Genomic DNA, 12,564 nt, shown 5'->3' with positions numbered 1-12,564 from the left:
AATAACAAAATAAAATACATCTGGGTCAACACTAATACCGTGTAGGCCCTCCTCTACTTCTTATGACTGCATGTATGAGTCGAGGCATGCAGAGAAAAGCTTGCAGAATATTCCCCCATTCTTCAATAACGGCCTCAATGAGTTGGTTGTGATTGCCAATAGGGGGTCTACGACTTCGTATCTTTTTTTTGAGATAGTCCCATAGATGCTCTATAGGATTCATGTCCGGACTGTTAGGTGGCTACTCTAATAATGGAATATCAACATCATTTTGTTAGCCAACAACCTGTCGAGCCACATGAGGACGAGCGTTATCTTGCATGAATAAAAAATTAGGTCCAATAAACGGAGCAAAAGGCATTAAATGTTCGACAATAATGTTGTCGTAGTAATAATGGGCATTCATAGACCTCGTACGTATGGAAACCAACTCCGTACGAGCTTCAAAACAAATTCCCCCCCAAAACATTTTAGAGCTACCACCAAAAGGTACTTTCACTTACTAGGAGAGATATTGCAGCTGGCAAACCTTTCTCCTCGCCTTCGCCAGACACGCTCACAACCATCTGGAGCTTTTAAACATACTCTAGTCTCATAGGAGAAAAGAACTCGTTTTCAATCATCAATGGTCCAACTTTGATGCAATCTTGCAAAATTCAATGTCTGAACCCTGTGTTCTCCGGTAAGCAAGGATTTTTTGGCCGGTTTCCTGTTGCTCAATTCTGCTTCATGTAAATGTCTTCTAACTGTTCGAGATAATATCGCGACATTTCGAACATCTGCTAGTTCCTTTTTTAGCAAATTGTTGATGACTCTCCCATCTCTGAGAGCACTTTGTCTCAAAAAACGATATTCAATTTGATTAGTGCAACGTTTTCGCCCTTGCCCTGGTCTTTGATGGTACGGCCCTGTTTCATTATATCGCCTCACCTTGCGACTGATGCTGGAATTATGTCTTCCTAACAAACCTGCAACGTATCGCATTGAATATTCTTCATCTAGGAGAGTCAATGCTCGCACTGCCTCCTCCATTGACAAATTTCTTTGGCGGTTCATTTTTTTATTTGATTTTTATGCAAATAAACTTCCAAACATACATGTGATGAAAAATATCACAATAAAAAGCTTGTTTCTCACAAGCACTTTGGTTTAATCGGCACTTTTTATGAAAATTTTAACTCACTTTTTTTAGTCTAAAACGAAGTTTAATACAAATTATTGTTAAAACAAGACTATTGTTAGCTAACATAACAACTGTCACTGTCAAACAAGGTCCATAGGCAACTTGTTGTACAGTACAGTATCAATAAATAAAGATTATTGAGAAAAATATGAGTGGTGCGTTAATTTTGTCCAGGAGTTTATATATAATATATATATATATATATATATATATATATATATATATATATATATATATATATATATATATAATATATATATATATATATATATATATATATATATATAATATATATATATATATATATATATATATATATATATAATATATATATATATGTATATAAATATATATATATGTATATATATATATATATATATATATATATATATATATATGTATATATATATATATATATATATATATATATATATATATATATATATATATATATATATATATGTATATATATAATATATATATATATATATATATATATATATATATATATATATATATATATATATATATATGTATATATATATATATATATATATATATATATATATATATATATATATATATGTATATATATATATATTATATATATATATATATATATATATATATATATATATATATATATTATATATATATATATATATATATATATATATATAATATATATATATATATATAATATATATATATATATATATATATATATATATATATATATATATATATATATATATATATATATATATATGTATATAAATATATATATATATGTATATATATATATATATATATATATATATATATATATATATATATATATATATATATATATATATATGTATAAGTATGGCGTATGGCGTAGGGTAGGAAGTGGAACAAGTATGTGTGTGTGTGAATGAATAGGATCTCTCTAATAAGGAGCTCTCCGTTGAATGAAGGTACTCCCTATAAACGGGCTGGTGAATGGGAAGTATAGAGAGATGTGAAACGACCACGCTAGAACAGTTCCTGTCACCACTTAGCTCCCTGGAGTATCTGAGAATCCCTCCTGGGTAGTCGAGAGACTAGGAATGGATGAAGCAGCCTATCCAAGCTAAGGTGTGAGGTAATCGTGCCGATGGCTGTATGGCCACAGGGTTATATGTGGTCGTGAACGATCCAACTGGGAACCAGCAAACTCCAGTGTATAAAGAGGCTGACAACGGTTCCACTTCCAAAAGTGGACAGGGACCGACAGCCCCCGGTGTGAAGCGCCTTCACCCAATTACCTCCACGGAGGGCACCCCGCGGAAGCATAAGAAGTCGCGCAGTGGTGGAAAGCTTCGCGAAAGCCACCTTAAGACATCTTAAGGTCGCTATTATAGATACGTACGGAAAGGTTACTGCCGAACGGGCAAACCTTATTAAACGCAGCCCGATCGAGGAATTGGACAGAGCAATCTTCTACCTCCAGCAGCCAGGTAAAACCGCCCACGTTCAAATCGTGGACTTACTCGGGTGAGATGATCAGAGTAGTCTGTTATGACGATGGGGCGTTTGCATGGCTGAAAAAGTTTACAGCTGACCTCAAACCATGGGAGGAGGCATCACTGGCTGTTAGGATAAACTCCCGGCGCTTACCAAAGCCTCTCTATGGATTCCGGAGGATGCTGCCCCCACCTCTAATGACCCAGATAGAATACAGCGGATTTTAACGGCGCGAAATCCAGACATCGCAGTTGCGAGATAGTGCACCTTCCACCATGAGGTAAAAAAGGATCGTAAAGGACATCTGTTCGTCTTTGGAATCGGAGATAAGGACATGGCTGTTGTTAGAAAAAGGGCAATGATGCTGAGCTACGTTCACCTCATTGACTCTAAAAGGAAGCACCAACAAAGTGTAGGACATCTACTTGGAAACAGAAACCTCAGACACTAGGCAGCCGACGACGCTGTTAAGACTGAGACACCCCTGGTTCCACAGCAGGGAGAAGACCATCAGATTATGGTCAATGAACTCTGCAGAGGAGGCAGAGGAGGAAGTAGACACCTAAAAGAACCGGAACGATACCTAAGTCATGGGCAAGAACGTCGGAAAAAATAAGGTTACTATTATTCAATGCAACCTCCAAACAAAAAGGTGCAACGGCAATACTATGCTGCCGCCTGGATGTAACGGATGATGCAATAGCATTAATCCAAGAACCTTGGATAACAAAATAGCTGGTTTTAGCAGTCTAAACGGTCTAATTTTAAGCTTACCAAGCAATCAAAAATCTAGAACGGCAATATATGTTCCCAGGAAAATCAAAGCCTTCCCAATAGCGCCGTTTTGCACCTCAAACGTAACTGCGGTTAAAGTGAAATGCCCATGGGGAAAGGGCAAAAATAAAAAGTTAATACTAGCATCGGTCTACCTACCCTCAGATGCAGATACCCTACCATCAACAAAGCAGATGGAAAATCTGGTAGACCATTGTCTCAGCCAGAAGGTAGAACTTATTATTATACTGAACCACTGGCAACTCGCCAGAACAATGATTAATGAGGAAAAGGTAAGATGGGCCATATTGTGCTTCACTCATTTCAAATCACCAGGGCATGACGGCATATATCCAGCCCCACTACGGTGGAGACTGGATATCCTTTTGCCGCACCTTGTGGGAATATTCAAAGCATCGTTGGCTCTGAAATATATTCCTCAGAAGTGGAGAGAGGTATGTGTGGTCTTCATACCAAAACCAGGTAGGATGGACTACACCCTACCAAAGACTTTCGAACAATTAGTTTAACATCTTCGTTTTTCTTGAAAACGATCGAAAGGCTGTGCTAGAGGTTGTAACATTTTTTTATAATTAAAATATTAAATAATTTTTAATCCTTTTACCCCTGTTGCTGAGACGCCGATGGCCGTATTTGCAAATAATATATACTCGGTTGGTCGTGTTTACCATTAGGAAAATTCTTTGGAATATACCGACTATCTCAAAACACGGGAGGTCCGACTTATCATTCTCGTTAATCCTCGGTTAATTCTTTCCAGTTTCAGGCGATTTCTTTTTGATAAATTTGGTAAATATCGTCGAAGGCATGTTACAATAATTTTCTGAGCGAACTTAATCCGAAAGGATTTATCTTTCATCATGTTTCTACCTAGAAGAGTACCGTTATTTTCAATATCGTTAGAATTTTTTACCTTCTTAGAAATACATACCGGCTGACCTGTCATTTTTAAGTGGGGGATATGCCACCTATTTTTGGGGAAGCTTGTGAAATTTTGAGAGAAAAACGGCACTTCTGGCAGGGCGATCTTTGCGTAAAGTCGCTTGCTGATATTACCGTCGCTGTGTTATCTTACCGTCTCTGTGATTTTTTTCTTTAAGTGTGTATACACTTATTATTTCAGTTTCTTAATCTAATACCATATTAGATTAAAGATTGGTATAAACTACCTTTAATTGAATTAACTTCAGTGTTTAATACAAGTAAAGTATTTAGCTTCAGTGAAGAGTGCAGCAGTCATCAAGACATATCGTAAGTTATCATAATCTTTTTATCTTCGACTATCTGGGCGAATCTCCGTCGACTATTTCTTCTCCTGTAGTTGAGGTTAACTACTGAGTTAGCATTCAATCAAGGAACATTTAATATTTTCATACGAACTTTCAATCAACTATTAAGAACTTCTAAATTACGAACATTTAATTTTAATTCTCAGTTAATCATTAAACAACAGTGCGATACAGATAATTATCTTGACACCAAGTGCGGGTGGTTTAATTGTTATTATATAGAATTCTTGTAACTTTTTTATTATTCTTTGTTATTATCTTATTCTTGTATTCTTTTGAATTTAACTTTGTTTTATTTGCTATTCATTTTTTTAATTTAGTGTACCCGTTATCTCGAGATAAGCCCATAAACAGCAAAGAGAGATTTATATCAGCTTTAGTTGAATATTTCTAAATACTATCAAACTCTCTTCGCTAAGAATTTAAACTATGTATGATTTTATTATATTATTATATTTGTAAAGGTATTTCCTAATTATGATACTGTTTACTGTTATATCTATACCACCATTTAATAATTGATGGTGCATTTTTTTACATGTGTGTACATTTAGCTGCCTATATCATAGTGGTGTTGAATATATTGTTTTGTTTTATCAATGAATTTTATTTCTCGACTCCTAATAAGTTTCCTGATATAACAATACCTCTGAATGTTTGTTTATTATATTAAATAATTATTATACCTTCGACCAGAAGAAAGATCAGGCTGATTAAGTTTTGTAGGTAAGTAGGTGGACGGAGTCCACCTAATATATTTATTTTTTGTTTTTATAGTGAGTTGACCGAATGTATTTAATAATTAACTGTCGATATCTTTCCTTGGATTTGGTCTCAGAACCTAAATATCTTTGCTTACCTCTTTTCTTTTCTAAGGTTTCTTAATTTTCTCCTTGAACCCAAAAAGTTAAGTGGCGCCCTGTTTTTACCTTATCTTATCTTTGGTAATTTTACCCATCTATCTTTTTGTTTATTTTTATATCTTTTCTATCTATCTCTTATCCTGTTCTACCTTTACTTATTTCGTCTGTTGGATCCATTCCCGGTTCCAAAAGCTAGTTTCGAACCCACGACTCGCTCTCCACCATCCATCTGGCTGCCGTTCACAGTGTCTCCATTGGTGACCTTTCTAGCACCATCCAAAAAAGGTTTCCGAGGTTACAAGGTACATACGGGATGAAATTCTAGTCCATAACCATTTTTTTTCGTATTTATATAGAGGGGGGTCTGGAATCTTCAAAAGAATTCTTAGTCCAGGACGCCGCCTGACTAACCTTAGTGCAGAATTCGTTCTTCGTACTCCCGGCGATAGTTCTCGAGGTACTTTAAAATGCCCTCTCATCGCCAAGTTTACGGCGAACATCTACCTGCTAAACCAGACCCTCCTCTGTCATCCAGCGATCCGGAAGCGGAATGGCCGCTGTCAGTGCGGCATCACTTCTGAAACACTACCTTCATTCATCCACAGACAGTCAGCAAGGAGGCTTGCTGTCTCGTTCCAGGTAGCGCGTGGAAGACCCTCATCGCTCCTAGTACGGCATAACTCCCAGACGGGCATTTCCTCCTCCCCACAGTCTGACTCACACAGCCTAACTCATACAGTCTGACCCACTTTTCTAACAACGTCCAGCATCTTTTCCTCTTACCTTTGGCGTTGGTCCAGCTGTCTTTCTTCCTCTTCGTTTTTCTTGATCACTACACGGATATAGTTGTGTACAATAGTCCAACCTGCTTTATTTTCAATCATTTTCTCAATCATTTCTATTACTGTAACAAAATTCACACATATCTCTCTTTTCATTCTGTTCCTTTCTACTATCCATCTGTTGCACTCTAACATCGTATGTGTCACAGTGTCCGAGTGTTCACAGTATAGGCATTCATCTATGTCAGCCTTTCCTAATCTAGAAAGGTAGGTCCTAAAACACCCGTGTCCTGTGACCACCTGCGTCAGGAAATAATCCAGTCGTCTATGACCACAGTCCACCTAATCTTCTAATGTTCGGGATCAGCATTTTCGTCCACTGTGCCACATCATCCATGTTGTTACATTCTTCTTACCATCTTTCAATTGAACTTTCCCTTTCCGGTCTTTTCTCGGCAATAGTAAGGTTTGGGATTCTTCTCTCATAGAGCTCTTTTCTTTCCACCGCCAAAACATGCAACGGAATACATCCAGTGATGGTCCACAAGGCTGCCGCAGACACAGTCCTGTAGGCGCATGCTACTCGCAACAGACTTGTTCTGTCCACTCGTGTCATGAGTCTCCTATAGGCCGTTATCTCTACCGCCCCGCTCCAGACTGGAGCCGCGCAGAGGACGATCAACCGTACAACAGCGTGTAAGACCTTCCTCCTTTCGGATTTGGGACCCCAATGTTGGGCATCACCCTCCCCAACGCAGCCCTGGCACATAACCCACTTCACCCAAATCATCATGCATATACTTCGGGAAGATCTACCGATTCTGCACTGCATCAAGTAGTGGGAAGAATTGAAGGGTTTGGTGCAAAAACCGGTCAAAGACCATTTTTGTCGACATTGAGTTTATGGCATTTCTTGCCTTCAAAAATACCTCCGCACAGTTTGAATAAAATCCGTACATTATTGTGTAAGAAACTCAATGTAGAATAACGTGGACGGTTATTGCACCAAAAATGTTAATAGCATAGTCCTTAGGATCGATGTTATTAAGAGCAGTAACCGGCCTTGTGATTCACATGACCGGTTTTTGTGCCCAAGGCTGAGGACGTTCTAACCTCACATTTTCCTCGTTTGTAAAGTGCAATGTGTATATCGCTCCTCGGAAATGGCTAGTTTTACCGAGTTTTCTCTTGAAAGTGATCCACACCATGATTCCGATAATAATGATGCTGATCCACATTATGTAGTGGAGGAAGAAAGTGACAACAAAAGAAGCAGAAAGTATGATTTAAACAACCCACGATAATAAAGAAGGTAATTTTATAAGTTTTAAAAACATAAAATAATGGTCATATAAAAATGTAATTGCAGATAAGAAAGATGCACAAAGTTAGTGGTTCAGGTTTAATTCAGGGTTCAGGGATGTATTCCAAAGCAAGTTACTGCAAACGAATCAAATAATAACTCAAGCAGCACAACTGATGAAGGTAAGTTATTTAGTTTAGTTTTATGTCTATCTTCTTCACGTGCCATCTCCGCGACGGAGGTTGGCAATCATCATGGCTATTCTGATCTTAGATGCTGCTGCTCTGAATAGTTCAATTGATGTGCATCCGTACCATTCCCTCAAGTTATGCAACCATGAGATTCTTCTTCTTCCTGCACTTCTCTTGCCCTGGATTTTTTCCCTTGTATAATCAATTGAAGTAGGTTGTATCTCTCATTACGCATAACATGCCCCAGATATTGCAACTTTCGTGTCTTGATGGTTTCCAATAGATGAAATGTACGAAATTTATTTGAAAAAATATGATCCCGAGCAATATTGTCTGTTAAAATGGCACGAAAAAATAAAACTTACAGTTACCTATGATTACTATTATAGGTATTTCACAGAACATTATAAATTGTCATTTGGTTATCCGCGATCGGACACTTGTGCTACTTGTGATCCGTTGAAAATACAACTTCATGCTGCTTCTACGGATGCACTTAAGCACCAACTGAACGTTCACCAATAAAAGTCATCTCCGGAAAGTTCAAGGGTTTTACGATGATTTAAAAGAAAAAAACTGAAACTATTGGTTTCAATTGTCAGCAAAATTTGCCATTTCCTGTTTTGACTACGGGAAAAATATTTTATGATAGGGACATCTGGATTTACAATCGGCTTTTTTACTCTTCATTTAATAATAAATCAGTCAGTTATATGTTTGACGATACAGTTGCGACGAAAGGCTCCTTAGAAACTGTATCGTTTTTGTGGCATTTTAGACAGAAGTATATTAAAAGTTCTGCTGTTCTGCATATATTTAATGACAACTGTGGGGTACAGAACAAAAATGCTGTTATGATGCATTTCCTTTCAACTTTAGCCAAGAACGGAAGTTTTTTAAAAACAGTACATTATTTACCCGAGCCAGGTCACAGTTTCTTACCGTGTGACCGGGATTTTGCACAAATTGAAAAAAAAGAAGCGTAAGACAGAGATTTTGTATGTACCTGAAGAATGGTATTCATTAGTTGAAAGCTGTGGTAAAAAGTTCACTGTGGAACGTGTAATACAGGACATGGTGTTTGATTTCTAAACATATCTCGAGCCTTTTTTTTAAAATCCGCCATGGTTAAAAAGCTCTTTAATTTATCGAAATATAGATTATTTATATATGATTCTGTACCCTGTACATGTACATGTACCTGTATTTATGTAACTGAAGCACATAATCCTTTCTCTTTAACGTCATATGCTTTAAATAATAGTTCAGAAACGATTATTGACCTAAACGGAGCTCCTCTGTCTTATAGGGAAAAGATAGCACTGAAATCAGCAAAGTACGATAGCATTATGCCTTTAGTGAAAAAATATGTTCCCCTTTATGCCAAACATTTTATGATACAATCAAATGGACAGACGCTGATTGCCAAAAAAATGACGATTCTGATGAGTATTTTAGACTTTTATCTTTTATTTTATTTTTGATTTTCTGCATTATTACAGTGGTAGTATAGTAGAATTTATTATTGTATTACGTACTTTGTTATTAGGTTAGTTCTGTTATACCCAATAAAAAGATTTTTTGGCAAAAACACAGCATTTTTACTATTTTTTTTTTCAGACAATGTTTCTTATTTTAGTAGCAATAACCGTCTGTGTGTAACATTTAACATCAACTTTCAATAAAAAACCAAAGTGAACATATTGTTACGATCAATAATGACGCATAATATTTAAACTGTAAACATCCTTTCCCATTCAAGTCTTTTCTAGATCATACACCAGCCGGCAGAAACCCCACATAAATTCTGACGGGTCACCTACGATTCGAAGTTTCCAGAAGCAGGTCGAACAAAACCAGTCCGAGTGACCTTCTCGTCTGTTCGAAGGGAATCGCCGGAATTCTAGTCTAACGGTTGTTTAGCATAAATATAGAGAAACCTATTATTTAAGGAACAGTTAGTTTTTGAACATCGCGTCGAGTTTTTAAAACGTAACGCACGTATTGTAATTAATGTAAATAAATTATATAATTATTAGTGTGAAATAAATTAGTTATATTGTACAAATAAAAACTTTAAATAAACTTGTAAGTGTTATAAGTGTAGAACCTTTGATAATTAATAAAGACAATAAATTAGATTAATAAAAATACTACAATATACATATATTGTTAGAAACCATGAGTTTTTGGTTGTATTACAAATGTAAAATAAAAAAAATTTAACTGTGACTAAATGACACGTTTTTCTCAAAACTTCTCAAAGAATCAACCCTAGGTATATTCATAGACATTGAGGGAGCGTTTGATAAAACCATATTTCCAACCATATCTCAATACCTCAATGTCAGGAATGTTCCCCTGCCCGTAAGCGAATGGATGCTCTCTAATAAAGCAATAAGCATAAATGTAGAAGACATTTCTGTTAGAGGCATGGTTACGAGGCGGTGTCCACAGGTAGGGCTGCTATTACCACTCCTCTGTACCATATTTCTAGACAGTCTGGTTGACCAACTCAGTAGCAACGGGTTCTACTGTATCAGGCATCAGCATCAAAGCAGTACTTGGGAATGACCAGGAAAAACCTATGCTTGACAGTTGGTTTTTTAACTGATCATTGTCAACTAAGCAAACACATCCACATACTGAGGCTAGTAGACACACCTCTATGCAGGAAGTGTGAAAGAGAAGACGAAACTGTAGAGCATGTCCTATGTGAATGCCCGGAGTTACCGTTAATACGAGAGTACGCGTTCGGCGAGTCCTGGCCCACACCTGCTCACATAAGCTGATATTCCAAAAGATATACGGCCTTCCAAAAATCCATAAGCCCAATGTTCCCCTAAGACCCATCGTCAGTGCATACAACTGCCCCACTTAGAAATTGGCAAAACATCTCGCTTTATCCTTACAACCATTAGCCGAAAAAGCTTCGTCTTTTGTCAAAAACTCTTTTCATTTTATTGATCTTCTGAAAAATATTTCTATTTCACCCTCAGATATACTAGTTAGTTTTGACATTGTTTCTTTGTTCACCAACATTCCCATCGATGAAACCATTTCCATCTTGGACTATAAACATCAAATCCCCCAAGACACAATATCTCTTATAAAACACTGCATGTCTAATACATACTTTCCATTCCAAAATCATTTCTATCGTCAAATCAAAGGTGCCCCAATGGGATCTCCCCTCTCTCCCGTAATAGCTGATATTTTCATGGAACATTTCGAAACAGCAACCCTGTCCTCATCAAATCTCAAACCCACCTGCTGGTTACGGTATGTTGATGACACTTTTGTCATTTGGCCTCATGGTAAAGACACGTTAGATCTCTTCCTCTCCCACCTGAATGGAATACATCCTAGTATTCAATTCACGATGGAAGTTGAGTCTGAAGCGTCTTTGCCATTCCTTGATGTTCTTATTCAGAAAAACTTACCTCACAGTTTTTCCTATTCCGTGTACCGGAAACCCACTCATACAAACCGATATATTAATGCCCAGTCACATCATCACCCCGCCCAACTCAATTCAGTCAAAAAAAGAAACCTTGCCGCCGGATCAACCCAAAATCTTTCTACCTTTTATTAAAGGTGTCACTGATAAGATCAGTAGAACTCTTCTTCCTCTAAATATCAAAACCATCTTCACTACTCACTCCAAGTTGTCAGATCCGTAAAAGACCAAATCCCTAATGAAGACCATGGTGTCTACGAGATACCCTGTTCCAGTTACCTACGTACATACATCGGACAGACAAACCGACGAATCCATAACCGTATTTACGAACATTCTATATCTGTCAAACATTCCGATACTACTTCAGCCCTAGCCCAACATCATATTCAAACAGACCACAAAATAGATTTCGAAATAGCAAAAACCATCGCAATTCGTGCAAGTTCGTGCAATATAGAACACGATACTGGTACCTCTCGAGTAGGGGAGTAGGCAGATTGAGACCCCGAACTCGAACCGAACCGTATCACTCTTGATAATGGCTCCGAAATGGGTGCCGAAACGTCGAGTAATAAATTCTCAACGCGGTTCTTCCCGAGAACTAAGTAATTTTCATTCATCTGACCGTACAATTAAACCTAGAGGTTTAATTGTACGGGCTAATTGTACTTTCGCGCTTAGTACAATTAAACCTAGAGGTAAGATTAATACTATTAGAGGAATTAACATTATACTCAACAGTCTTCCGGACTGAACTACGTCGATTATCATTTCGACGAGCTTTCGACATCTTCTTCAGGGCTTCCGAGGTCTCCCGAGCCCCCAGACAATACTACACGGATCACTAACCAATGCATTACTGGTGGTGGGAATAGAGGAAGATTCATTTATACCTTCGATGGTGATGTGGTTTGGATAGACGTAGAAAAATTTTTTGATGGTAACACGAATAAAATATAAATTGTATTTTTTAAAGTCTTAACATAGCACCAATAATTTGCTACAATTATTACTAAAACACGAAAATATATTCTTCTTATTTTCGATATATCTCAACTCAAATAAAACGAGTTTTTTGTCTTGTACGCTTTTCGTTGAGACTCCCACTAAAACAAACACACTTCGATATTATTTTACTCCCAATTCTCCTCTTCTCAATATAAAAAATTATCATTTTTACGACCACAACTGGACATTATTGTTTTTT

Source organism: Diabrotica undecimpunctata, chromosome 4 (genome assembly GCF_040954645.1).
Source record: "Diabrotica undecimpunctata isolate CICGRU chromosome 4, icDiaUnde3, whole genome shotgun sequence".
Lineage (NCBI taxonomy): Eukaryota > Metazoa > Arthropoda > Insecta > Coleoptera > Chrysomelidae > Diabrotica > Diabrotica undecimpunctata.
The sequence above is the reverse complement of the archived record's forward strand: the minus strand, read 5'-3'. Positions refer to the sequence as shown.